Here is a 24,754-nt window from a genome sequence, read left to right as displayed (position 1 = left end):
AAATCAACAATAAATATAACAACCATAAAAATCGATTCATGACTTCACAATGATGGAATTGAAGTTATGGGATGCAGTAGGGAAACAGTAATAAACTGGTCAGCTGGCTGCTTCTCAGAAAACACAGAAATCGAAAAGGCAACTATATTTTGACAATAATAGATGCCGGGAACTGGGTGACGGATCACAGGGGAAAACAAACTGCAGCACGATACCTTAGCCATCAAAGGGTTTGCCACGTAATATAATCTATCGCTTTCTCCAAGGTTAAGAGTTCTACATAAGATGTAACAGCTGGAGTCTTCTCCATCCTGGGCAAACCAGATAACTTAAACAAATACTTTACACTGCATTTTCAGTTTCAATTCAATTAAATTTTATTTACATTCATAAGATCAGCCTTCTGACTGAAAGCTCTGGTTGCAGGTGACAGAAATTTCATCCTTACAGCTCATGAATTTTTCTTGGGCACTCTCCCTGTGCAACTCTGAGCCTTGAGAGGGTTTCTGCTCTTAAAGAATCACTGCTCAAAATTAAAGGGCCAAACAGTACTGCGATAAAAAGGGAGCGAGCCTTTGCAAAGTTTGATTGAAAAGCTGCAGGAGGTCTGCTGTTTGATATAAAAGAAATTATGGCAATGCCACAATTTGGAAATAAGCAACCTGGAGGCATAAAGGGTTTATAATAGGATCATGCTCATGAAATGGAGTTTCTGCAGTGTAAGATCGGGATGAGAACAATGCCCCATTTGACAAGTCAAAAGATGAAGTGCATCAAACTGAGCATGGGATGGCATTCAGAACTACCCGGATTAACAATGGTGACAGTACCTGTACAACATGGGAAGGAATGCTAGGGGTAATCTAGCAAAGTCAGAATGCCTAACAATACCATATAATCAAGTAACTTGTCCAGAATTTCACATATATGGTTGTTATCAATCTCATATTTTTTCCTGCTTGAATATAGCAAGACTTTACACAGCATGTTATCTGCTTCATTGCGACTACACATATTCCTATTGCAGCAAGGCACACAGAGAATTTACAACATGTAATTTAAAGCCCTACAATACCAGCATCTTACAAAGACTTCACACATTGTAGACAATACTGTTTGCACCTGGTCAGGAACACAGCAGCAGTAAGAAGCCATGCTACTTTTAGAATAATGCAGAAAAGACTCTAGGACAATTGAATAGCAGTTGAAGGACTGAACCTTCGATAAGTACACATTTTTGAAAATAAGCAACTTGTTTATGGTTACGTCTTTGCCTAAGTGCTCGCCTGGCTCCTACATTGTCTGCATCAGACCTTAGGCCATTATTCAGAATAACTCACAAATTAGTCCCAGGCACCACAATTTACTTGCATTGAATAGAACTAAATCGAAGAATGAAATTGCCTAAAATTGTGCATTCATGTCTCTGGACTGGGATTAAAACCAGTTTGCTGATTTAGACTGAGAAGGCTGTTACTGAATGAAGGCGGATAATTAATTTACCAAAAATCAGATATATTATAAATCTGATAGCTTTCCATTCATTGCAGTAGCGGCATCTAATGAATGAGCTTCAATATTTGTTTTAACTATATAGACCACCTTCTTCGATTTAAGTAATTGTCATAAAGATATTTAGATTAGATTAGATTAGATTACTTAGTGTGGAAACAGGCCCTTCAGCCCAACAAGTCCACACCGACCCGCCGAAGCGCAACCCACCCATACCCCTACATTTACCCCTTACCTAACACTACAGGCAATTTAGCATGGCCAATTCACCTGACCTGCACATCTTTGGACTGTGGGAGGAAACCGGAGCACCCGGAGGAAACCCACGCAGACACGGGGAGAATGTGCAAACTCCACACAGTCAGTCGCCTGAGGCAGGAATTGAACCCGGGTCTCTGGTGCTGTGAGGCAGCAGTGCTAACCACTGTGCCACCGTGCCACCCACGACACGGTAACTGGGTACCACTGCTGTGTCTCTCTAATCAACAATCAGGTAGGATTTTCATTTCAGCGGTGAATAACAGAAGTTGGGAAATCACATGGTTGAGTGCACTTGGCTTGGAAAAAGCTTCTGGGAAATATCTGCTTTTCACTCCATTTGAGCAGAGGGTGGGTGCGGTGAATATGTAAAATTGTAAACATTTGTCACCTCTTTGTCTTGTGTGAACACACATCGAGTCACTGAAAAAGTGTCAATCAAGCAATGTGATCCCTTCCATGCATTGTGTTCTATAAACTAGAAGTCTGGACTCTCAGCCATGTTTTGTGCTTGGTTCAATAATGTCTCTCAGAGAAGGAAATCTGCCTTCCTCAACTGGCCTGTCAAATGTGACACTCAATTTGCAGTCATATGGCGGACTCCTAACCAACCTTTGAAATAGTCGAGCAGTAATTTCAGGATCAGCAACAAATGTTGGCCTTGTCAGCAATGCTCACATACCATGAAAGAATAAATGAGTGGAAGTTAAAGCATTGTGAAATGGTTACAGTTTCTGCTGTCAAAAATATCTGCTTCTATTCCACTTTTATCAGATTATGGTAACAGCAGCTTTTCAACTAAACTCATGAATAGCTGGTTTAAGCTTTTTCACAAATGCCACTGTTACTGTAATGTTCACTGGTATTGTACAGAGTGTATAGGCAGGGAAGTATTATGGGTTGGCAAGGAAGTATTATGGTTCCACAGGGAAGATGTGAGGGCCCACTGTTAGGCGGTTGTAGGGGTATGGATTTGCATAGACAGCGTGAAGGATCAGGGAAGGAACATGACAGGGAATAGATTAGAGTTGTGGGGGTTGGAAGGTTATGGCTTGATTGCAGGATATGAGGGACCACTGGGGGGAGGTGGATGTGCATGAGTGGTCATGAATCCCAAGTCATCCAAAAGCTGGTTTGACTCTATTAAAACTGTAGGAGAGCTAAGAGATGCCTACCCTTGCAATAGAGCAGGCCAAGTTTAAATAGTAGGATGTGAACTACTTCATCATCCTTTGCACCAAGGAGAATTTGGAGTGTCTGAATGGGGACAGGAATTGGGACACATCCATTTTCAAAAGACTGCAAAATCTCCCCAACTCTACAAAATTTCAGAGCATTATATATTGATTGTGACAGAAAGTATTAATGAAATGGTTCATATAAGCAGATATCTTGGGCCACATTTTTTCTGTGTATGTTTATTTAGCACGTAATAGGCAATGTTTGCAATTAAAAGGACAGATTGTGTAGGTTCGCTATATTTTGGGTTATTTACCTCACAGTTTGCGTTGATGGTTGTGAAAACTAAGATCAAAATAATATTCTTTAAATAGAATTCTCATAATGTAGATACTACTTAAGTGTCCCACTGAGATCAAACGTTCTAAATATCAGTTTTCATTCTGGTATGTTCAAGTGTGTATCAAGGCTCCAATCTATTTATAAATTATAGATAATTTATAATTTCATTGGAGTTGTTTTTATACAAACTATAGTCCATTGGGTAATGTGATGTGTTGCATGAGTTCGACATAGTATAATAAGCTTTGGTAATGCATTTTTTATTAAAACAAATCATATTGGCCCTTCATATGTTTGTTTGCAATAGAAGGAAATAATTGATTGCCTGCAAACATATACAAAGTACAGATAGAAGTCATTTAAAATGTGCAGGGCTTCACTGTAAAGGCTGATGTCAAAACACAGCTTTGAAGGTAGATGCCCTTGTGATGCAATGGTAGTGTTCTGACTTCAGGAGGTCGGAGTTCAAGTCCCAACTGCCCCAGGCATGAGTCATTACATGTCTGAATTGTTTGATTAAAAATACCTGCCGCTTTGAAGATGGCTTTGTGTGTGAACTTTCTTACCACTTAAAAGGAAAAGAAATTGGTCATTCAACTAATTTCCATGCAGAGGTACTTCAAAAGTCATATGTGCACTGCTTTCCTGCAAAATCCTTCAATACCAAATCTGAGATGCATTAGATTATGATGTTTTAGGATAGTCCCTTTAACTTAGGGTAAAAATAGAGGAATAAAGAAGGTCATATGACCTGTTTTAAATTCTGCCCGACAACAAGTTTGGATGGTTTAGATGATAAAGATTAAATGTGGGGCCAAGTTGCTTTACTGGGAAGAAGGTACAAGATATTAACAATATTAACAATGACCACAGCAGAAGTGCTGATGACTTAAAGACTATTAGTCTTGTTACGATCAGACCTCAGTAGGATTCTCCAAACATGCTACTGTTGGAGACAGATATCCCAAATGTGAAGCTCCCTGTGAAGATATGATGAACTGGCTTCACTTCTTTATTCACCCCACTCCCCAAATGGCGGTTGCAGGAAGGTTAATTCAACAAGGATCCCTTCCCTCAGGCATATCTTTCTAATGGACATAAATGATTTAAAAAGGAGCCAAATTAACCAGACTTTCTTGAGAGGTTACCAATAGAGGTGATGTTGGTTTCATAATACTTAGCTTTGTAGATTGGGTGAGATTCTGTATTTCTAATTCCTTTCAACCTATGATTGAATTACAGCATTCTGGGTGAGAAAGTATCCTTTGCTGTCCTGTTCCTTTTTTAACTAGTTTACAGCTTTAGGAGTGAGTGTCTTTGCCTGCAACATGGGGAAACTTGGGGCAGTATTTCATGTGTGACCTCCAGAGCATATATTTGCTTGAACCCAGATTGACACACAGGGCAACATTCAATACTACTAATGAAATCCAGCAGTGTTGATATTTATAGCCTTTTTGGCTGTCAAGCGCTCTTTTTAAAAAAAACACATTTTGGGGCATACAAGTTCAAAATATCCTTAATATTTTGGCATTCTCACCAAGGTCATAGCAGTCTCCAAGTCACACAGTAAGGTGTGAAGAAGGCTGGGTTTGTACACAGTTATATTTTAAACTGTGCACCTAATTTCAAGATTGAATAGAATGTGTATCTAGAGAATAGTTAATTAGCATTGTTACATGGATACATGGCTTCCAGAAGGGAAGAGTCTATATCGAGCTTTTGTGTGATCACCTTACAACTTTCTTCACATATGTGAATGTGGGTGAGACTTGCGCTCAGATTGTACAGGCCAGGTTTGTGAGGATTTAAATGAGGCTGGTAGGTTTGTCTAGCTTTGGCTAAAAGGAGGAATCTCAAAAGGAACCCTCATCGTTAAAAGGTGAACGCAGTGATTATAGGTTATACAGCTGAAAAAAGAAAAAGGATCTGAGAATCGCTTTGGACTGGCTGCCAGAGAATGAAGGGTCCAGTTCAGGGACAGAGTACAATTTAACCATGAAGACAGATGTGTAGTCCTTTTAAAAGTTAAATGGGGATATTTTTCAGTAGTTTAAAAAGAAGTTAACTGCTAAAAAAAACATTTTATTAACATTGTTTTTAATGTAGTTTGTGACAGTAAAATGGCTAAAATTTAAAATCTTGTCAATTGATACTTTTTGTCAGTCACAAATTTCAAATATCTTTCCAAGACTGTCACTCTTCATGGGATCAGAAAACAAGAGTCCAAAATTTTGGAGGGCTGAAATATGGCTGGACAGAATTTTAATCAGCCAGTTTGACCGATCATATTCTGCAGACATGCCTGCATTTATAGGTATCCAATTGAGGGTACTTGACCCATGATGCTGATAAAGAAAATGGACCACACTATATCACTCTGAAAAATGAAGCCAGAGATCATTGTCAGGGCAACAAGAGTTTCCCCAAATATGATGAAACTTCCACCAAATACCCCATTCAGCAATGTATACCATCTACAAGATTCACTGCAGCGGCTCACTAAAGATCCTTCAATAACACTTTCCAAATCTGCAACCTCTACCATCTCAAAGGAGAATGGCAGCAGATGCATAGGAACATCAATATTTGCAAGTTCCCTCAAAGCCACACTATACAGCCATTCCTTCATTGTCACTGGGCCAAAATTTTGGAACTCCCTTCCTGACAGCACTATGAGTGCATCTACATCAGAAAAACCACAGCAGTTCAAGAAAGTTGCTCACCACCACTTTAAGGGCAGTTAGGAATTGGCTTAACCAATAATACAAAAACTGTAAATGATTTAAGTTTTAAAAATGATGTCTTGGAAGAAGCAACCTTAGGATTAAACATTCTGGAAGAAAATTTACCCCACCCACCATCACCACCCCTGACTAAGGCCCACAGTACCTTCACCCTCAACAAGCCTGGGATATACTTAACCTAACAGGGAGAACAGTGTGGAATCTCATTAGCCCAGGAAAAACATGGCTCTGAAATCGACAACTCTCTTCCATGCATTTGTTACACGAGACTCAATTAGTCCAACGTTCTCCTGACTTTGGACAACATGAGCCTATTCAAAACATCACTGCCCATAATTAAGTTCTATTTGCCCATCACCACTAAGCATGCTGATCTACATTGGCTTTAAGTTTATTTGCTCATCCGGACTATATGAAATAGTGAGGCCTACCTGCCATCCCACATTAATTTGACCTGCAGGACTGACTTTAGCCAAATTGTTGGACTGTAAGGACACCCATTCCCAAACTCTGGTGAGGACTAATTGCCTAATGGACTATGAGCAAAGCCTTGGACTGGAATCAGAGGAGTGTCCCGACTGACCCGCCCACAGGCCACAGTCCTCCTTGATCCCACTGATGAATGATCTCCATTCATTTTCACACATTTTCTCTTGCTTGAAGCACATGCATATGCATTTGCATTTGCCATATAAGTTGCTGGCAAATGCTGGTGTGTCATTGTTGTAGCTCAGTGCTGTCCAGCGATATATCCACCCACCTTTGAGTGTTCAGTACTCCCAATCACAACAAGCTGCCTGACTCAGTTAGTGTTAAAAAGCAATGCACGACAGAGGCAGGCAGCCAGGAACCAAGGATTGAAGAGCCTGTGCACTAAAATACAATGCAAGAGCTGGAAGCCTCTAGGTAAGTGCTAAGTGAACGAGTGCTACGCTTCCAAACCAAGAGCCATGAGATACAGCGGCATTGATGTAAGAAACATGTGTACATCCCTGCACACTAAATGACCTGGCAGAAGCATACTATGTTATAAATCTTGCTGTGTTCCAAAGTGAAGTACTGAACAGTTGAAGTGGGGTGAGAGTTGGATCAAGATGATTATAGTGAGGTTGGTGGGTTTTTTTGCTGCTGACTGGTGTGGAAAATATGTGGAGAAGGATGGTGACCATGGAGAACGCAGGGATCTCTCTCAGTGTTGGGCAAAACAACAGAATTGAACCTTGACTTCAGAAAGAAAGGAGGTGAACACACCCCCAACCTACATCAAGGTGCAAAGGTTGGAAGGGTTGACAGTGTCAATTTTCTAGGAGTGACAATAATGGACAACCTGCCCTGGTGTGATGGTCAAGAAGGCACAACAATAATTCTTCCTCAGGTGGTTTAGGAAATTTGGCATGTCCATAAGGGCGCTCACCAACTTTTACAGATGCAATACAGAAAGCATACTGTCTGGTGTGTAAGGGCCTGATTCAGCAACTGCTCTGCCCAGAACCAGAAGAAACTACAGAAGGTTGTGTGCAGATCACGGAAGACAGTCTTCCATCAATGGACTCCATTTAGACTTGTTGTTGCTGCAGAAAAACTGCCATCAAACACCCCTCCCATTCAGGTAATGCTCTCCTACAACCTGTTCTGTCAAGCAGAAGATACATACGCCTGAACACATACACCAAAAGGTTCAAGAACATCCTCTTCCCTGCTGTTATTAGACTGATGAATGGACTGTCTAACTTCAAATAATGTGAATCTTGCTTCATGCACCTCCTGCGCAGTGTAACCTGTATGCCTCACTTTAAGCACTGTAATTGGTATGTCCTTACTTATTATGAGCTACCTGTACTGTTTGCAAACAAAGCTCTTCCCTGTACGTAGGTACACGTGACTACAATAAATCAATAAATATTTGATTGTGTACAGATACATCAGATAATGGCCAGGACAAGCAGTGAGCTGCACACTGATTTGCTGAGGGAAGTTTGTGCCTTCTACTTTCTCTGGGAAGAGGAAGCAAATTGGAAATGATGTAGAAACACAGTGAATCAGGTTCATAATGTGATGCAAATACATGGAAATTAAGTAGCTGCGACTCAACAGTGAGATTCTGAAGTTTAAGGGAAAAATTAGAAAACCTTTTTGATGTCAAGATTTTGATTTTGTTTCATTCTTGCTGTACTTTGTTACTTTTCTCACCATTGCCCACACCACATCGGGGATGAGATAATAGCATCCTCATAGATTCTGCCCAGCTACCTCCTCCTGCTGGAACAAATAGGGAGAATGCTCAGCAGAGGTGGAGACAGAAAAGGCAATTAACATGTCAGTTTGACAAGATCACATTAGAATGCTGACAATGTCTTGCAGCCTTTCTGATATTTTCCCAGTCAATCAGAAACCAGATTTTTGCATTACTAAATGTAATGATCCATCAAAGGGGAAATCAACAACTTCTGCTGTAATTTTATTTAGCTGTTCAAGGGGAAAATTCTTTGTTGCAATAATCCTTTGCTGAGTTTTTATGGGATTTAGCTGCTGTGCAAACATAAACCAAAAAGTAGACAACACTCAAGACAAAGCAGCCACTTGACTGGCACCACATCCACAAACATTCACTCCTTCTGTCACCAACACTGAGCAGCAGCACTGTGTACCATCTGCAAGATGCACAATCAAAATTCACTAAAGCTCTTCAGATAGCACCTTCCAAACCCACAAACACTACAGTCTAGAAGGACAAGGACAACAGTTTATGGCAACACCACTACCTGCAAGTTTCTCTCCAAACCAATCACCATCCTGCCATGAAAATATAGCAGCGATCTTTCAGTGTCACTGGGTCAACCCTGGAACTCCCTCACCAACTGTATTGTGAGTCTACCCATAGTAAATGGATTCCAACAGTTCAATAGCGTAGGACACCATTACTTTCTCAACAACAACTAGGGATGGACACTATGTGGTGGCCCAGCCAGTGACATCCACATTCCATGAATGAATGAATTAAAAAAAATGTTAAATTCCCTTATCCTTGCAGTAATTTGCAACCATCTGTATCCCTTATTGAGGCAGTACCAAATGCAAGAGTGTACCGTCCAATCTGGGGCCCATAGACATCTTGCAAATGGCCACAGAAATGGAGCAAGATTCATTGGAGTTCAAACTTTACTTGTGCAAGCTGCAGACTGCTCAACTCACACATGCACAACTGAGGACCTGGAGCAGCAACCATAAATACTACAAACATAAAGAGGATCAATCAAATAGAAGCTCGACATGCATATATTCAAGACTTTCAACCTGGAAATGCACATGGAAAATGCTATTGAGACATAAAAGTAAGAAAAAGATGCCTATTTTTCCAACAACTGGTTGGGACCAATTTGGAACAGCATATGTAGTTCTAGGCACCTTCTGATTTGGGAAGTATTGAAGTATCTGGAGAACTATTCTGTGATGAGATATTATAGTTTTTGTGGAAGGTTCAAACATTGTATATTTTCATTCATACAGAGAAAGGAACAAGCTAATATTACCCAAATCAAATATTACGTGACAACATGTTTAATGTAGCTATAAGTAAAATATGAGAGAAAAATAATTATCTAAGAGACATAAATTCAGGAAAGACTGAAAACATTGCAGAACTACAGTGAGAATTAGTTCATTAATTGGTTCTCCAAATGAAATGAAACCGACTAGCACTACATTTATATTATTGCCTATTGTATACTCTTGTTTTCAAGATTAACATAACTTTTAAACTAAATCCCAACAATCATTTGCTCAAAGACTGCAGTGATCCACAGGTTCACTTTGAACCCTAAATGCATTATACCTTCAGCTGTGCTGTCAAAAAAATTACCCGGGCACTTCAGAATGTTAACTGGCCACACATGAAAGGATATCTGAAATGTAGCACGCTCTGGCCTGAAGCGAGCCCAAATAAAGTGCAAGTCACAGCAACATTTTTACTTGCCACTCATTACAGCTTTTCTGATTATTTGATGTTTCTTCAATGCTCTTCAAATTTAGTTTTAAAAAAATCAATTACAGCATTTCTTAAATGCCTGAAACAATTCCTGTTTCCTTGATCACTTTTAATCAAAATTTTCAAAATGTAAAATGACGGGGCATTGTTTGTTTTCTATATCAGTCCAAATAAATCACTGAATAGTAACTCAAAATTAACAAAGGTTATATGATCATTAAAAGAATACAAAGAATTCTCCGCATAAGGGAGAACTCAAATGTAGCATTCTACTGTATTAACAAAATTGGAAGCTCACAAAGTATCTACTCAATTTCAGTAAAATGCTACTGCCCTATAAGTAAATACTATTACATCCTGAAACAATGTAATTTAACATCTTTTTAGATTAGATTAGATTCCCTACAGTCCACACCGACCCTCCGACAAGTAACCCAGACCCATTTCCCTCTGACTAATGCACCTAACACTATGGGCAATTTAGCGTGGCCAATTCACCTGACCTGCACATCTTTGGACTGTGGGAGAAAACCTATGCAGACACGGGGAGAACGTGCAAACTCCACACAGACAGTCACCATAAATTTCCTATCACATCTCCAGGGGAAAGAAAACTGGAGACTACATGTCTCAGCGATGTCAGCTTGTTTCAGTTGATGGCATTTTGCTTCAGAGTTAAATATGTGTGTGATCACGTTTCACATCAAGGACCTTTGCATGTAATCATACTTGGCTCACTAGAACAATTCAAAAAAATCCTTCAATGTTGGAGGTGCAAACTATTTGGTACAACCTGAGAGAGTGGGTGACTGTTAGTGTAGAGGATGGGGATCTCATGCCTGACTGGAGGTCTTGTGGAAGTTGCTCATTGCATCCTTTTGGAAGCCCCACAAAGTTAAAACCACAATTCAGGTACTTAACTGGGTAGTGGCAAGCCTTGCCCAGGAGAGGAAATCCTACCCTCAGAGTTGCCAACCAGAGGATAACAACTAGACATTGCTTGGCAACACCACTGAGGAAGTGGTGGCTGCAGCCAATAATGTACCAATCGAAGCCCAACAATGAACCTAGGGTGGGTAACAGTGGGATTGCGGTTGTGCTGTAGGGGTTAGTTCAGCTGCAAGGTCATGGTCCAGACACTTAATGAGCTCAGCCTTCCTCATGGTGAATTTCTCAAATCAGGCATGCAGTGCCTTTCAACAAGGAACTGCCAACTCCCACTCACTTCTCAGGAGTCTACAAGCAACCCCATTAGGGTCCGTTCATCAGACTCCCCATTTGGTGACTGCTCCACATATGGCTGGATTAATTGTCCAATTAGGGACCTCAATTGTTGCAGGGTGAGATGGGATTGAATTGGGTAGACAATGGGGTTCCTACCCATCACCCTCCTACTCAATTAAATACCCGTCTCACCACTAAACCCACCTCGGGAAGACATTGACATCCATCACATGAGGGGAAGAGGGTGGTAGATACAATGGCTAGGGAGCAGGGTGGATATTGTTGGAGTGGCTTTGCTTTTCCTAATGTTGATCTGGCATATGCTATGACCCATTATGATTAAATGTCAGCCAATCTTTCCAATAGTATGAAAGCTGCTGAGGAACGGCGGGTGCTGGTGCAGAGAACAAACAGGGTGCCATCACTTAACATCAGAAAGATGGCACAGGGCCTGGGAAGGATGTCATTCAGGGGCTAGAATTTTAATGAGGATGCAAAGGGAGTCAACCACAGTTGCTAGAGGATTTGCAAGATAACAGTGTGGAGAAGCCATTTCTGGGAATTAGAAGCTCAGCAATGATAATAAAGCAAAGTGCTGTTGCTAATTGTGCCAAGTTTCAAAGAGAAGTCAAAAAGAAACAGGAAGGGATGACACAGCATGATCATAATCACAAGGATGCTGTAATTATGAATTTGCTTTTGATATTAACTTGAACACATGGTAAGACATGAACTAGTAGGTTCTCTTCATCATCAGTTCCTAATGGAACCAGCAAAGCATCTTTTAAAGTATTCAATCCCCTCCAGGATTAATTATCTTCAGCAGCAACGGATGTGTGTGTGTTTCAAAAAGCCTCATCAGTAATAATATCAGCTCTCAGTTGCCCTAATGATTACTGAGGCCAGAATGGATAGGACAGCCAGGAAATCCAGCCTTCGGTTGGAAGCAGAAATACCACTTATTCTGAAAACAACAAATGCTTCAGCTCTGATGAAAAGTCACCTAGACTCTAAACGTTAGCTTGCTGTCGCTCCATGGTTGCTGTCTGACCCGTTGTGATGTCCAGCATTTGTTGTCTTCAGTACAGATTCCAGCATCTGCAGTCATTTGCTCCTTCCACTTATTCTGCCCTCCCCACTCAGTTTTAAGGGGCAGCATGAATGGGGTGGAACCTCAGAAAACTGGATTTGGTCCTGAATTCTTTATCTCCCAAATGGAATTGTTTTTACTATCTCGGAATTCAGGCAGTTCAGGGTTTATCTATTCCCATCTTTCACCGATCCATCCCTAATTTGACACCTCTAATCCCCTCCACTGCTTTATCAAATTAGTTTTAACAGCTTCTATCATATTGCAAATAGAAGCCATGATATCAGCATCCCTCTAAAGTATCCAGCCATTGTCAGTGCTGTTAGCTATTGAAATCACCAGAATGAGCAGGGAGCACAAAGTTAGCATGATGCCTATGTTATAATTAATAGCGTGGATTAATGGTGTGTCACAATCTCTTTGTATGTTTTTTGACCATTGTCGAATTTACACCACAAACCTACTGCTTTGACAAAGGAAACTTGATTCAAGTTCCCGTTGTTGCCAATAGTTTTTAAAAGGCTTTCTCTTACAAACAGAATATTTAAATACGTTATCAAAGAATTTCATTTCTCAAAGCATTACACACTTCTAAAGTCATGTACCAGAGTGAACAGTAAAGATATAAATATCAGGGTTCTTCAAAAAAGTCAGATCTTCTTATGGGAGAATAAGATCCTGGGGATAAGTTTCAATGGACCAAGTATGATTTTCTCATCCTGTTTTGTTCTTTTTCATATACACAGCACTATTCTCCACTTTGTTAAATTATAGTTCACACCCAAGATCGCAATAAACACATAATCAGAGCATAAGAAATAGGAACGGGGTAGCCATCAGTGCATCAAACCTGTTTTGCCATTCAGTCAGTTCACTGATCTGATCTGAATGTGAGGTTAACTTTACTGCCTGCCCCTCCCTCCGATAACTCATGAGTCTCTTGTATGGCAAAATCCAGTCTAACTCAGTCTTACGTATATTCATTGATCCACCCTCGACTCACTCTGGGGTAGAGAATTTCAAAGATTAGCAACACAATAAGTAGTAATTCCTTCTCAGCTCCATCATTTCCATCGGAAACTCCTTACGTTAAAATTTTCAAATAACTCCATGCTATCTTGGGATTTCTTTCCTACCACAATGATTATATCATGTATGATTGTGATCACAGATTTCTTTGCATAAAACCGTATGACAATCAAAAGACAATGAGGTAATCTTTTGGGTGTGTATAAAATTAACGTGTGGGGGCAGCACATTAGGACATCTGATAGGAAATTCGAGCGCACCGAAATTCTATCTAGCGGGGGGCATGATTGGCCGTAGCATACCAAGACTTCTTATTGGTTGGGCACAATCATGTGAAACACAGTGCTGTGGAATCCTTAAAGGCTCCCAGGGATTTGTGCAGCTTGGGTTTGGGAATTACTGAAGAGGAATCAGGCAAACGTGAATTAAAATATATAAATTTTTTGCTTGATGTCAAATATCCTCAAATGTGTTTTATAAATTATTTATGGCAGTCGTTAAAACCCATTGTAATCCATTAGTTGGCCAGCAAGCAGGCTAGTCATACCGTCACCCTGACTTAACAACAAGGTTATTGAGCTGACGTTAAACAGAAGAGGAATGTTCCATTTCCGATCCATGAAAGCAGTGTCATGTTAAGCTTGGCAAGAAGTGCACTGGCCAGCATTTGTACCATGCCAAGAACCTGGATGTGATGTTATAAAGTATTTAGGGATCCCACAGGGAAGAGGCAAGTAAGTATGAACATTTACACAGAAACTAAACTGCTCATGAGCCATGTGGTCACAGCATAAGACACCCAGTCACTCATTCCATTGTGAATTTGAAGTACACAGCAATATTGTCTACCACTTCCTCTGCAGTGAGACTGGCTAAAACTGGAATCAAACTATTAGTAGAAGGGCAAGCAGAAAGAATAAGGTTAGATGATAGGATGTGAATATTGCAGAGGGCACTGCACAATAAGAAAAGAAAATCTGTCCAGTGTGGGAAAGCAGTGGTCCAATTGGGGAAGTTGAATTTTTTTATCTGCAGATATCTGGCTAGAAAGAAGCAAAACAAGCTAATAAAGATGGCTGATGGAGAGATGATGCTGACAAATCACTCTACACCATACGAGAGAGTGTTGGCCAGGGCTGGAAAGGGTTAAAAGGGACTGAGAGTTGCTCAAGCTGAACGAGTGGATGTTCTACATTACGTACACAATGGGCACTGCGCAGGCCAATCAAGCAGAAGGGAAGCAGTTCTGGTACGTGTTTGAAAGGATTGCCGCTTTGAAACGCAATGTGGACATCTCTGATTGGATGGAAACTGATAAGAGATCAGGGATAGAGCCCTCTAGTATAACTCCTGGAGAGAAGCAGCGCATGAGCAACCCCTTGCCCTGTGGTGTAGTGTGGTGAACAAAGGAACTGTGAAGCCTGGCCAGCTACACATTCCTGGATAATGTGCTTTGATTAAGCCAAGTATTGAGTTAGCAGAAGGGTGACTTGTGTGGTTTCCTTTGACTGTTTACAATTTGGGAATAATGTGATATTTGGATATTTTTGATACTTGATACTTTTGAGAATTAAAGAGTGAATTAAGTTAAAGGATTCTCTGTGTCTTCTAAGCTCACTTTCATTGAGGTAAACTGTTGTCTGAGACCAAGACAGTCAACAAGAGGTTGGCATCTGATTAGAATAGATTCCCTACTGGCCCTTCAGCCCAACAAGTCCACACTGACCCTCCAAAGAGGAACCCACCTAGACCCATGCCCCTCTGACTAACGCACCTAAACTATGGGCAACTTAGCATGGTCAATTCACCTAACCTGCACATCTTTGGACTGTGGGACGAAACCAGAGCACTTGGAGGAAACCCACCCAGACACGGAGAATGTGCAAACTCCACACAGACAGTCACCCGAGGTTGGAATCGAACCTGGGACCCTGGTACTGTGAGGCAGCAGTGCTAACCACTGAGCCACCGTGAAGGGGTCTTGCCTGAAACGTCGATTCTCCTGCTCCTCGGATGCTGCCTGATCTGCTGTGCTTTTCCAGCACCACACTTCGAGGAAGAGGTTGGCATTGTCAGGTCTAAATGTGGTAAATGGTCTGAGACAGAATGATGACTGCAGAAGGAGATTCATCAAGCGAATGTGAAATTCCAGATAAACATTTGGACTATGTACGACATCATGAATTTCATTAGCCTGTGTGAAGTGGCTCAAGATAATGAACCAAAAATGAAGACCTCAAACGCCAAATGATGGAATGAACATCTTTTCCCTCTTGGGATGAGTAAGTGGAAAGCCCAATGCAATGGGAAGAAAGAAGATCTGAAGTTCCACATTAAATAAAATCTACGTATCTCAGCTAACAAAAAAGGTCTAAAGCTTGGAGTAGTAACTCTACATGTGCCAAAAGAGATTTGCAGCTTTTCACAGGCTTCTAAGACAGTGACTGCTGAACAGTTCCTAAAAGATTAGAGGAATTATTTTACAGATCTTGAATGTTTTCCTGGTAAATATAACCTAAATGTAAAGTCCACCTGAAAGCCAAGACAGAACTGGAAAAGAAGTGACAGCTCCTGCGTACTAGTAACGTGGAGAAAATCTTGAAAATGTGAGAGAGTGCACAGAACTCCAGGATCTCAATAAAGTTTTGAAGCGATCTCAATATCCCAAGAAAAACACTGAAGAAATTTTGCCATGCCTCTCTCAGATAAAGGTCTTTACTCCCCTCAATGAGGACAGTTATTGGCAAGTGAAGTTGGATAAGAATAGTTTTCCAAATCCACTTTACATAACATTCAGGAGATATAGTTGGTTGCACATGCTTTTTGGCATTTCCACTGCTCCAGAACAGTATTAACACAGACAGTATGAGATAATCAATGATTTTCCTAGAGTGGAAGCTATTGTGGATAAATGTGAAAGGCAACAGAGATCTCATATAACGGCTCGACAGAGTCTGCCAGGAACCTGAAGCTGAACAAGAAAATCATGCAACTGAAGATGCTGGAGGTCAGGTATATAGGTCATGTACTGATGGCAACAGGACATCTCCCGGATCCTAACAAGGAGAGATTTGTTTCAGTGATGCAGTGACTGGAAAGCTCGGAAAGCAGTGCAGCAATTTGTGGGAGTGGTGAACTATCTAGCTGAGTTTTTGTCTAATATAATATTAGAGACAAATACATTGCTGGAGGCAAAGACCTGTTACAATGACAGATCAGAACCCAAAGTATTATGAGCATATACAGCCCTTAATTCCAAATGTGATTTTTTTCAACAGGACTGCGACAGAGACAAGATAACTGTAAGTGGAAAATAAAGACTGTGCAACACCTAAAGGTATCAAAGAAACTTCAAACAGACTGGACTGTGATCTTTTGTGAGTACAAAGATAAGAGTTTGACAGACCCGTGCTTAACTGTAAGCTACACTTTATGGATTATGTCCCAAACTACAGACACATTTTGTGTTTTTTCCATTTGAAGAATTTAAGGACAGAGGTTAAAAAGCCAATTTCAATTCTTCTGGACTGAAAGCTGTTCCGTGTACCTGCCTGAGTTATTGTGCTATGAAGAATGATAAATGGTACGATTAAAGAACGGTACCCTGTTGCCCCTCTGTTCAAGGTAAAGACCCTTTCTCACTCTGACTGCTCCAAATCAGTTTAAAAAATAGAATTAGGACAACAGAAGTTCAATCAGCTTACCAAACCAAGAATCTCAGAAGTCATCTGTTTACCCATGGCAACACTTCCACTGCGACAGACAGAGCATTCAACTACCTACTCTTCACAGAGACCCATCAGTACACTTTTAGATTTTATTGTCACATGTACTCAAGTACAAGAGTGCAGTGAAAAGTGTATACTTTTGCCGCACATGGCACCATCTTAGGTACCAAAGTACCTAGGTACAAAAAAAGGCTTAGGTATAAAGCAGAGAAACAAGAGTTAAGCGCGGTTTCATAGAATAATTGAAACATAGAGGAATAGGTTACAGTTTACATTAAAGTCTTTTGTAGTTTAAATAAAGAAAATAAAGGAATAAGCTAAAAGTTCAACAGTTTTTTTTAAAGAGAGTCCTCTGCTTCTCTCACTCTCTGGGAGACCTCAGCTGCCTGTTCTTGAAGCAGCTGCTGCAGACACCTTTGCTGCTGCTGAAGCTGCTGCCTCTCCATTCTGTCCCAGTGCCTTGAGAACACGCCCAGGCAGGATTCACACACACGCTGAGCCATGAGTCGCCAACACACCGGCCGATATACTGCCAAGAGACCAGGCTGAGAGTCACTGACAGACTAGGCCCAGGACCTGCAGCAAGCTGTTAGCAGACCAGGCCCTGACCCACCGAGAAACCAAAACAGGTAAAGAGAAAGAAAACATAAGGGGGGAGGTGCTCCTACTTGGCTGCCATCTTCAACAGAAGTATCTGTGTCTTTTTAAACTTTTATTGTTTTGAAACCACCCCTTACTTCTAAGCTGTGTGTATGTGTGTTCCATTACTAATGTTTCTCATGTTTAGTGATTGGTGCATTCACTTCTTATAAATTCAAAGAAGTCTGGTTGAATTGATTTTTTCTTAAAAAAACCTGACTTCAATCTGGAGAAAGGTTAGCAAAACTGAAGGTATTCTTTTTAAATTAACCTTGTTGGAACCAAGTGAGGAGGATGAGTGAATAAAGAAATCCCTTCACATCTGGGGGCTGAAGAGTTTGGAGTATCCTGTCTGGAATAACAAATTTGGGATTGATCATGAAGAGCCCATATGACAGTGGCAGATCAAAATAACTCAAAGTTTTCTTCTCTCGATTGTGAAATTGCCCATGTTGACAGTGAAATAAGTAATAACTCCAACCAGGAGTGATTGTATTTTTGTGCGTGCTCCAAGGATTATGGCAGTCATTTATAATGATGGTGATGTATCGCCTCCATTGAGAACACATACTCCATTTCTGTAGTGACATAACTGGCAAGCAACTAAATGACACTACAGTTTACTAGCATCGTGTGAATGTAGATTAGGTCACAAAGTGGCCCAAGCCACTCTCAACATTGTAAAATCAGAACATGCGCTAAATTGTGTACATTCACCAAATAGTGACCAAAACTGTATCCACAAACAGCAAACATGCAATAGTCTTCATACCTACTTTACACAAGCATAACATTGAGGTTATGAAGGTAGATGTTTGGTTGTGCTCCAGACATTCACGAGTGTGCAGCTAGAGGGATCTTGTGATTTTGAAAAGCAGACTCTCCTACTCCAAACCCTTGCACTAAAATTCAGGAACATCAGGACATGTACCAAGAATAGATTTGAAATCCAATGTTCTTTTTAACAGCACCAAAGATAACCCAGAACTGCCAAAGGCACAGAGAAGTGAAAAAACTGACATGGTTCTGAGCCTATTTCAATGACTGATACAGAGTTTTCAGCAGGTGTTCCTACACTCATACATGCTAATTTCTTACCAATCCATTGTGAAATGGCTTACAGTATGAAACCAATTAGCTACATGCAGTAGGCCATTTGTTATGGCCTTCAATGTCTTTAAACTTCAAACTAATCAGAACTTGCATGATGACTTATCATTACAGTCAGAATATCACAATATATGGAGAAGCATCTACTTTCATACTGACACGTTCACTTCAGTCAATTCTCACTCTCAACAACACTAAGTGGGAAATAATAGTCATGTAAAGCGAGAGATGGAAATGTTACAGTAAACAAGATGCAACCTGCAGATCTTTTAATATAAGCATCTGGAGAATCTCTTTCTCAAATGGTCCTATGACCAATACGCTGAGGAGACAAACACAGCTTAAAGTTTACATAGTGCAAGCCACAAATGCATACTTGCAAATTCCTGATTTAAGCTGTCAGTCAACAGGAGGCACGAAATGGAGCCTCGGAACTTTCTCGGCAAAATAATACAGCCAACTCAAAACTGGAACCTAGTAAACTTATAGCAGTTGCCTAGACCGTACCCCTAGATGGGGCGACAGTGCATGATCCAGAGAGCCATGAGCAGAGAAAATTAAAAAGGTATGTCTTCAAAAGATAGAACAGATTAAAAAGGGAACATTAGGCGAGAGTTATAATGATAATCTCATGGTTATTTGACCTTTTAATCTGTTCAAGCTGTGTTCTTAAGCTTTCTGTCATTATGGCATCTGGAGTTCCTGTCAAAGCAGCTTGTAGCTCTCTTATTTTGATCCTGCATGTTATCAGTTAATATTCTAAAAATATATTTTTTAAAATTTGAAAGGAGCCACGCTATTTCAGTGAGACCAAAATCAAATGTCTGTTTAAGTATCTCATAATGTTGCTTACTTGAACACTAACAACCTACCCCTTGAATGGATATTGAATGTAATTTGGCCATTTTTAAGGACTATTCTACAGTTAAGCCATTAAATGTCCATGTTTTCAACATTATAAAGTTCACCTATAATTGAGTGGTGCACGGACACTCATTAAACTCACCTGGGCTCTTCCTTTAAAAAAAAACTCAACCAACCTGTTCAGACAGGTTTTCAAACACCTTTGAAGCAGGTGGGGCATGAACTTTGGCCTCCTGGCTCAGAGGTAGGGACATCAGCAGTGCACCACAGGATCTCCCTTAAATTCCACAGGGGTACTTAACAACAATGATTCAATTAACCTGCCTGTGTGGTTTCCCGATAAGCAGGGAGAGTTCTGAATTTCCAAGTTAGGAATTGAGGTTCAGTGGTTCTTAAACTACTGCTATATTTTTAAGAGAGGCAAGATTTGTTTTGGAAGCTGACTAATCAAACAAAATGGTTAGAATACTTTACAGTGTGTCCTTGTGGCAAAAGAGATTTCAATGGAGAAAACAGCCCTGAGGAATGTATCAAAGGAGATTACCCTAATAGAGCCAGCGTACAGAAATCAAGCAGGAGGCAGCCAACCAGCTGAATGCTGTCTCAACACATAGTTGCATATGAGAAAGAAGTCCCTTAGATGAAGGAAGCCTACTCAGGTAAGGGACAATGATAGATGCCTATTAAAATAAAGGGTGACCCTATAATGCACGCAAGAGACTCTCAACATACAGTATGCTTGACATCTGCAAAGTAATTTGCAAATCTCTGACTGCTTCAATCTCTTACTTGGTGGCTGCCACAGAAACTCAGTTGCTTTCTTTAACCAATGCAGCATACAGCTTCTAGATCTTATTGCATTCTGTCTGCTCATCCTTCCACATCAGGTGTATAATGTGTGGCCCTCAATGTATACCTTATGTGTTATCTCTTAATGCTCAAATGGTTTTGTAACTCACCTTTCACAGGATGAAAGGTTTCCTCCCACAGTCCAAAGATGTGCGGGTCAGGTGAATTGGCCATGCTAAATTGCCCGTAGTGTTAGGTTAAAGGGGTGGATGTAGGGGTATGGGTGGGTTGCGCTTCGGCGGGTCGGTGTGGACTTGTTGGGCCGAAGGGCCTGTTTCCACACTGTAAGTAATCTGTAATCTGTAAAGGAGAAAGCTTCTGATAACCTATCTGCAAACACACAGCAAAAGAAGAAAGGGAGAGTTATGTCACACGAAGTCCATGGAACTAGCTAACCAAGTGGACTCAGTAGAAACTCTTTGACCAGTCATCTAGAATCATCAGAGCTTCCAGAATGAAAAACCGGAACAATACAACAATACTAATCCAACATAGATAATCATGAACCCTCAGAGCACCATGGAGCACGTGGAAATTCAAGGCATCCACAGCAGGAACTTGCACAAGAGCAGTACTTTTCTCACTAAGTTCCATCTTACAAAATGTTCCTATATGTTGTCCAAGGGCATCAATGGTCAATTCAGAAATGCCTCAATTCTGAGATTTATGCTATTTAGTTCCAACCAAGGAGCCATCCCTACATAAACCCTGGTAGCCAGTAACTGCATCATGGTAGGAACAGAAACAGAAGTAGGCCTCACCTGACAGGATATGGATTCATTTGCCTCTTTAAAACCTATTGTATATGAGACGATAGTAATCAGTACAAACAGCATCTAAACCTCCCCTGCAAAATCTGGGCATCTAGCACAGCCAATTCTTGGTAGTCTCATTGAAGGATTGATGTGTGACTCCCACTTGGAGGTGAGAGTATACATGTGGCAGATCAATTTTGCAGAGGAGGTCTTAAACAGGCCGTAGCCCCTTACCTGCAAGTGCACAAGTGCTAATGCAGGTTATGGGTGCTTGCCATAGAGCATAAGGATACAGACAGGAGTAGGCCATTCGGTCCCTCAAGCCTGCTTCTTCAGTCAATAGTATCACGGCTGTTCCGACATTCCTCACGTCCACTTTCCTGCCCTTACTCCATAATCCTTGATTCCATTACTGAGCCCACCATTACTTTTTCCCTGCATTTAGCAAAAATGCAGTCAGTTCATTTTCACACTGGAATGTATATGCTGCCAACTAATTTGGAAGATCTGGCATCTGTTAGCCATCTGCAAAATGGACAGAAGAGAAATCCAAACCTTAAAACTGAACTGTAGTGCAAGAAAGGTGAATTACAGGTAATCTGCAAAACAACAGGACTTGTGAGTGAGGGAGATAACAGCCTACAGATACTACAGATTTCTACTTGGTTTGATTTCAGTGGTGGGGTGGTGCCCATAAAAATACTCATCCCCACATTACAGTGAAGGGTGAGCACTAAAATCAGCAGCAAATTGACCACAAATAAATAAATTATCAAGGGTCAATTGAGCTTGCTAAAAGTTCCTGACCCCAATGTCACATCACCTACATCGTAATGTGATTTACATGGACAGTTGGGTGGCAATTGGATGCACAATTTTATTTTAAGAAGTGTTTAAAAGAACAGGAAAGAAGTGGAGCCTGAGTGCCCCATGCCCATCAGGGGCATCCCCAAGGAACATAGTGCCCTCTCATCCTTACAACTGCACATTCTTTTCATCTCTGCCCACGCAGCCCATGAGGCCTCATGTGTGGCCGTAGCTCGCTGCCCAGCAACCCCCACTACAGAAGCCAAGTGCTTCCACGACTTGTGGACCTACTTTCTGGCTGTCGGGGTGTGGAGGGGGGGCTTCTATCCAGCCAGACAGAATTTTCTTCTGGGGTTGAATCATCCATCAACCCCTCCACCACCGCTTAATTTTCCACCCTATATCTCTTGATGTTTTATTTGCAATGATTATATTTCCGTCTAGATAGAACCTATTATATACAACTAGCTGAGTGCTAGTCAGAATTGTCTCCACTCTGCCCCATGTCTTGAAAAATGCTCCAGGGTTCAACACAATACTTGACATGAAATGTAATGAGAAAGAAAGGGAAGTTACAGAGCGATGTGTCCATGTTTCTTTCATTTATGTTTCCAATTTACATAAGACTTTAAATCATGTATTACAATATTAGTGCCTTCAAAGCCTGAATCCCCATAGTTCTCAAATATTCTGTACTTGCCTTTAGCAATGCTCTTTCCACTGATCTTCTGCTTTGCATTATAGTATGGTTATGTCTTTACTATGAATTCAGGAGTTTTAAAAGCAGTCAGACTGTTACAAATCTTGTTGAAAGGAGTCAAAATTACAGAATGTCCAGTCAGTTTGCAATACAGGTTATTTTCCTACAACGTGCGTTTCATCAATGCAATTTGGCTGTAACGTGATTGGTGAATTAGTGAACAATTTTCTTAAAAGGCGAACTCCCATTACTTATTACTCAACTCCATTCCCAGTTACCTTAAGCCCACTCTAATTGTTTACTTCAGGTCAAGTAAAAAAAAAATTGGATAACAGAGCAATTTTTTTCTGACTTTATTGTTGATGTTTTCCAGGATGTTTTTAGAAATTATTGCAAGAGAAGAGATTTGGTTTTCAAGATTCACCTCATTCTGGACAATGCACCAAGCCATCCTTCCACCTTGAGCTTTCTGAAAACATCCAAGTGCTATTCTCTCTCATTCAACCCATGGACCAGGGTGCAATAGCAGCATTTAAAGTTTATTATTTAAGGTGGACATTCAGGAAACCGATTGCAGCTTCTGAAGGGGATAATGACGACAGTGTGTTCTTCAATTTTGAAAGAGCTTTAACATTAAGAATGCTATTGACATTATTGTGGAGGCCTGGGGTGATATCGGTACGGACTGCTTACATGCAGTTTGGTGGAAGCTTCTTCCAGATTTTCTTCATGATTTTAAAGGTGTTGAACTGTCAGAAGAGCTTCCAGCAATCAGGGATCATTGTGTTGCTCTTGCAAAGCAAGTTGGATTTGAAGTGGAGACTGAGGATGTCTAGGGACTGCACGAGTCCCATTGTGAAGACCTCTCCACAGCTGATCTACAACAGCTTGTGGCTGCAGGGGAAACTGAACCTCTAGATGAAGACAACAAAATCCAGGATGCACCACCACGAGAACTTTCTACTTATCTTTTGTCTTCTATCCTGAGGGAAATTGAGAAGCAGTTGCAACTCTTAGAAGACAATGACTACAATGTAGAATGCAACAGGATAGCAGTTTGAGGGATAAAGCTTTATCTGGCATCCTATGAACAGCTTCTTCATGAAAGACAAAAGATGGAAAAGCAGCAAAAACTAGAAGCCTTTTTTAAGCCAACTTCCAAGAAACACTCTGAGGACAATGAACCACAGCTATCCACTTTTGGACTAAACATATCTTTTCATCATAACCCTGCACCCAGAACTGCACCTGAAAGTAATGATGATGCTGATGATGACCCTCAGCCCCGTCTTCATTCAGTACTGTAACTCAGCAAACTCAGAAATTCCTTAAAGTGTTAAATTTAGTGTATTATTTCATTAAAATATATGATTTTAACATTTACTTAGATTGTACTATCATTTGTGTTAGACTATATATTATTTTTGTTTTGATTTTTACTGATATTTCTGGTGGTTTGCCCCTAACCCTGTTTTTCCCACAGGCCCAGTTATTTCTGTGACACGAGCTCGAACGAGAATGTAACTATCATGTTATAGCAGAACAGACTGTATATCAACGTGCAGCATTTTCCAAATGCCAATGATGATCATTTGTGCCAAATATTGCAAAATGACAATCTATATCAAAGTGGACTATGATCATATTTAGTGCATAACCCTGTCAATAATGTAACTGAAGATACTTTTGGAGGAATATTTCTGATGTTCATTATTTATAATAAATCGTTTACAGCAATGATCTGAGAAACAAGTCATTTATGAGCAGAATAAAAATGTTGACCAGTAACCCCACCAATTTAGTTTACACAGCCCACAATGTCATTATCTACTGATTAGATGCTTATGTCTCCACACACCAGAAGGAAACCTTATGCAATCAGATGAGAACTTAACATGATTATAGTCATAGAGTCATAGAAATGTACAGCATGGAA

At 40.6% G+C, this 24,754-nt stretch overlaps 1 protein-coding gene and 1 long non-coding RNA gene across 4 annotated transcripts in view; one reads left to right on the top strand and one right to left on the bottom strand.

Moving 5' to 3' along the window:
* LOC122550775 (microtubule-associated tumor suppressor candidate 2-like) overlaps positions 1-24,754 on the bottom strand; it is a 456,058-nt gene that overhangs the window by 236,900 nt on the left and 194,404 nt on the right. The gene's annotated exons all lie outside the window — the stretch shown is intronic.
* On the top strand, positions 13,903-24,549 carry LOC122550777 (uncharacterized). Its single transcript, XR_006311941.2, has 3 exons — positions 13,903-14,100; positions 16,645-16,743; positions 23,192-24,549. It is a non-coding gene; the product is annotated as an uncharacterized LOC122550777 (long non-coding RNA).

This window comes from Chiloscyllium plagiosum, unplaced genomic scaffold, assembly GCF_037043375.1.
Source record: "Chiloscyllium plagiosum isolate Xiang-an unplaced genomic scaffold, Cpla_swu_hap1 HiC_scaffold_6, whole genome shotgun sequence".
Lineage (NCBI taxonomy): Eukaryota > Metazoa > Chordata > Chondrichthyes > Orectolobiformes > Hemiscylliidae > Chiloscyllium > Chiloscyllium plagiosum.
This window is presented reverse-complemented; position numbering and strand designations above follow the sequence as displayed.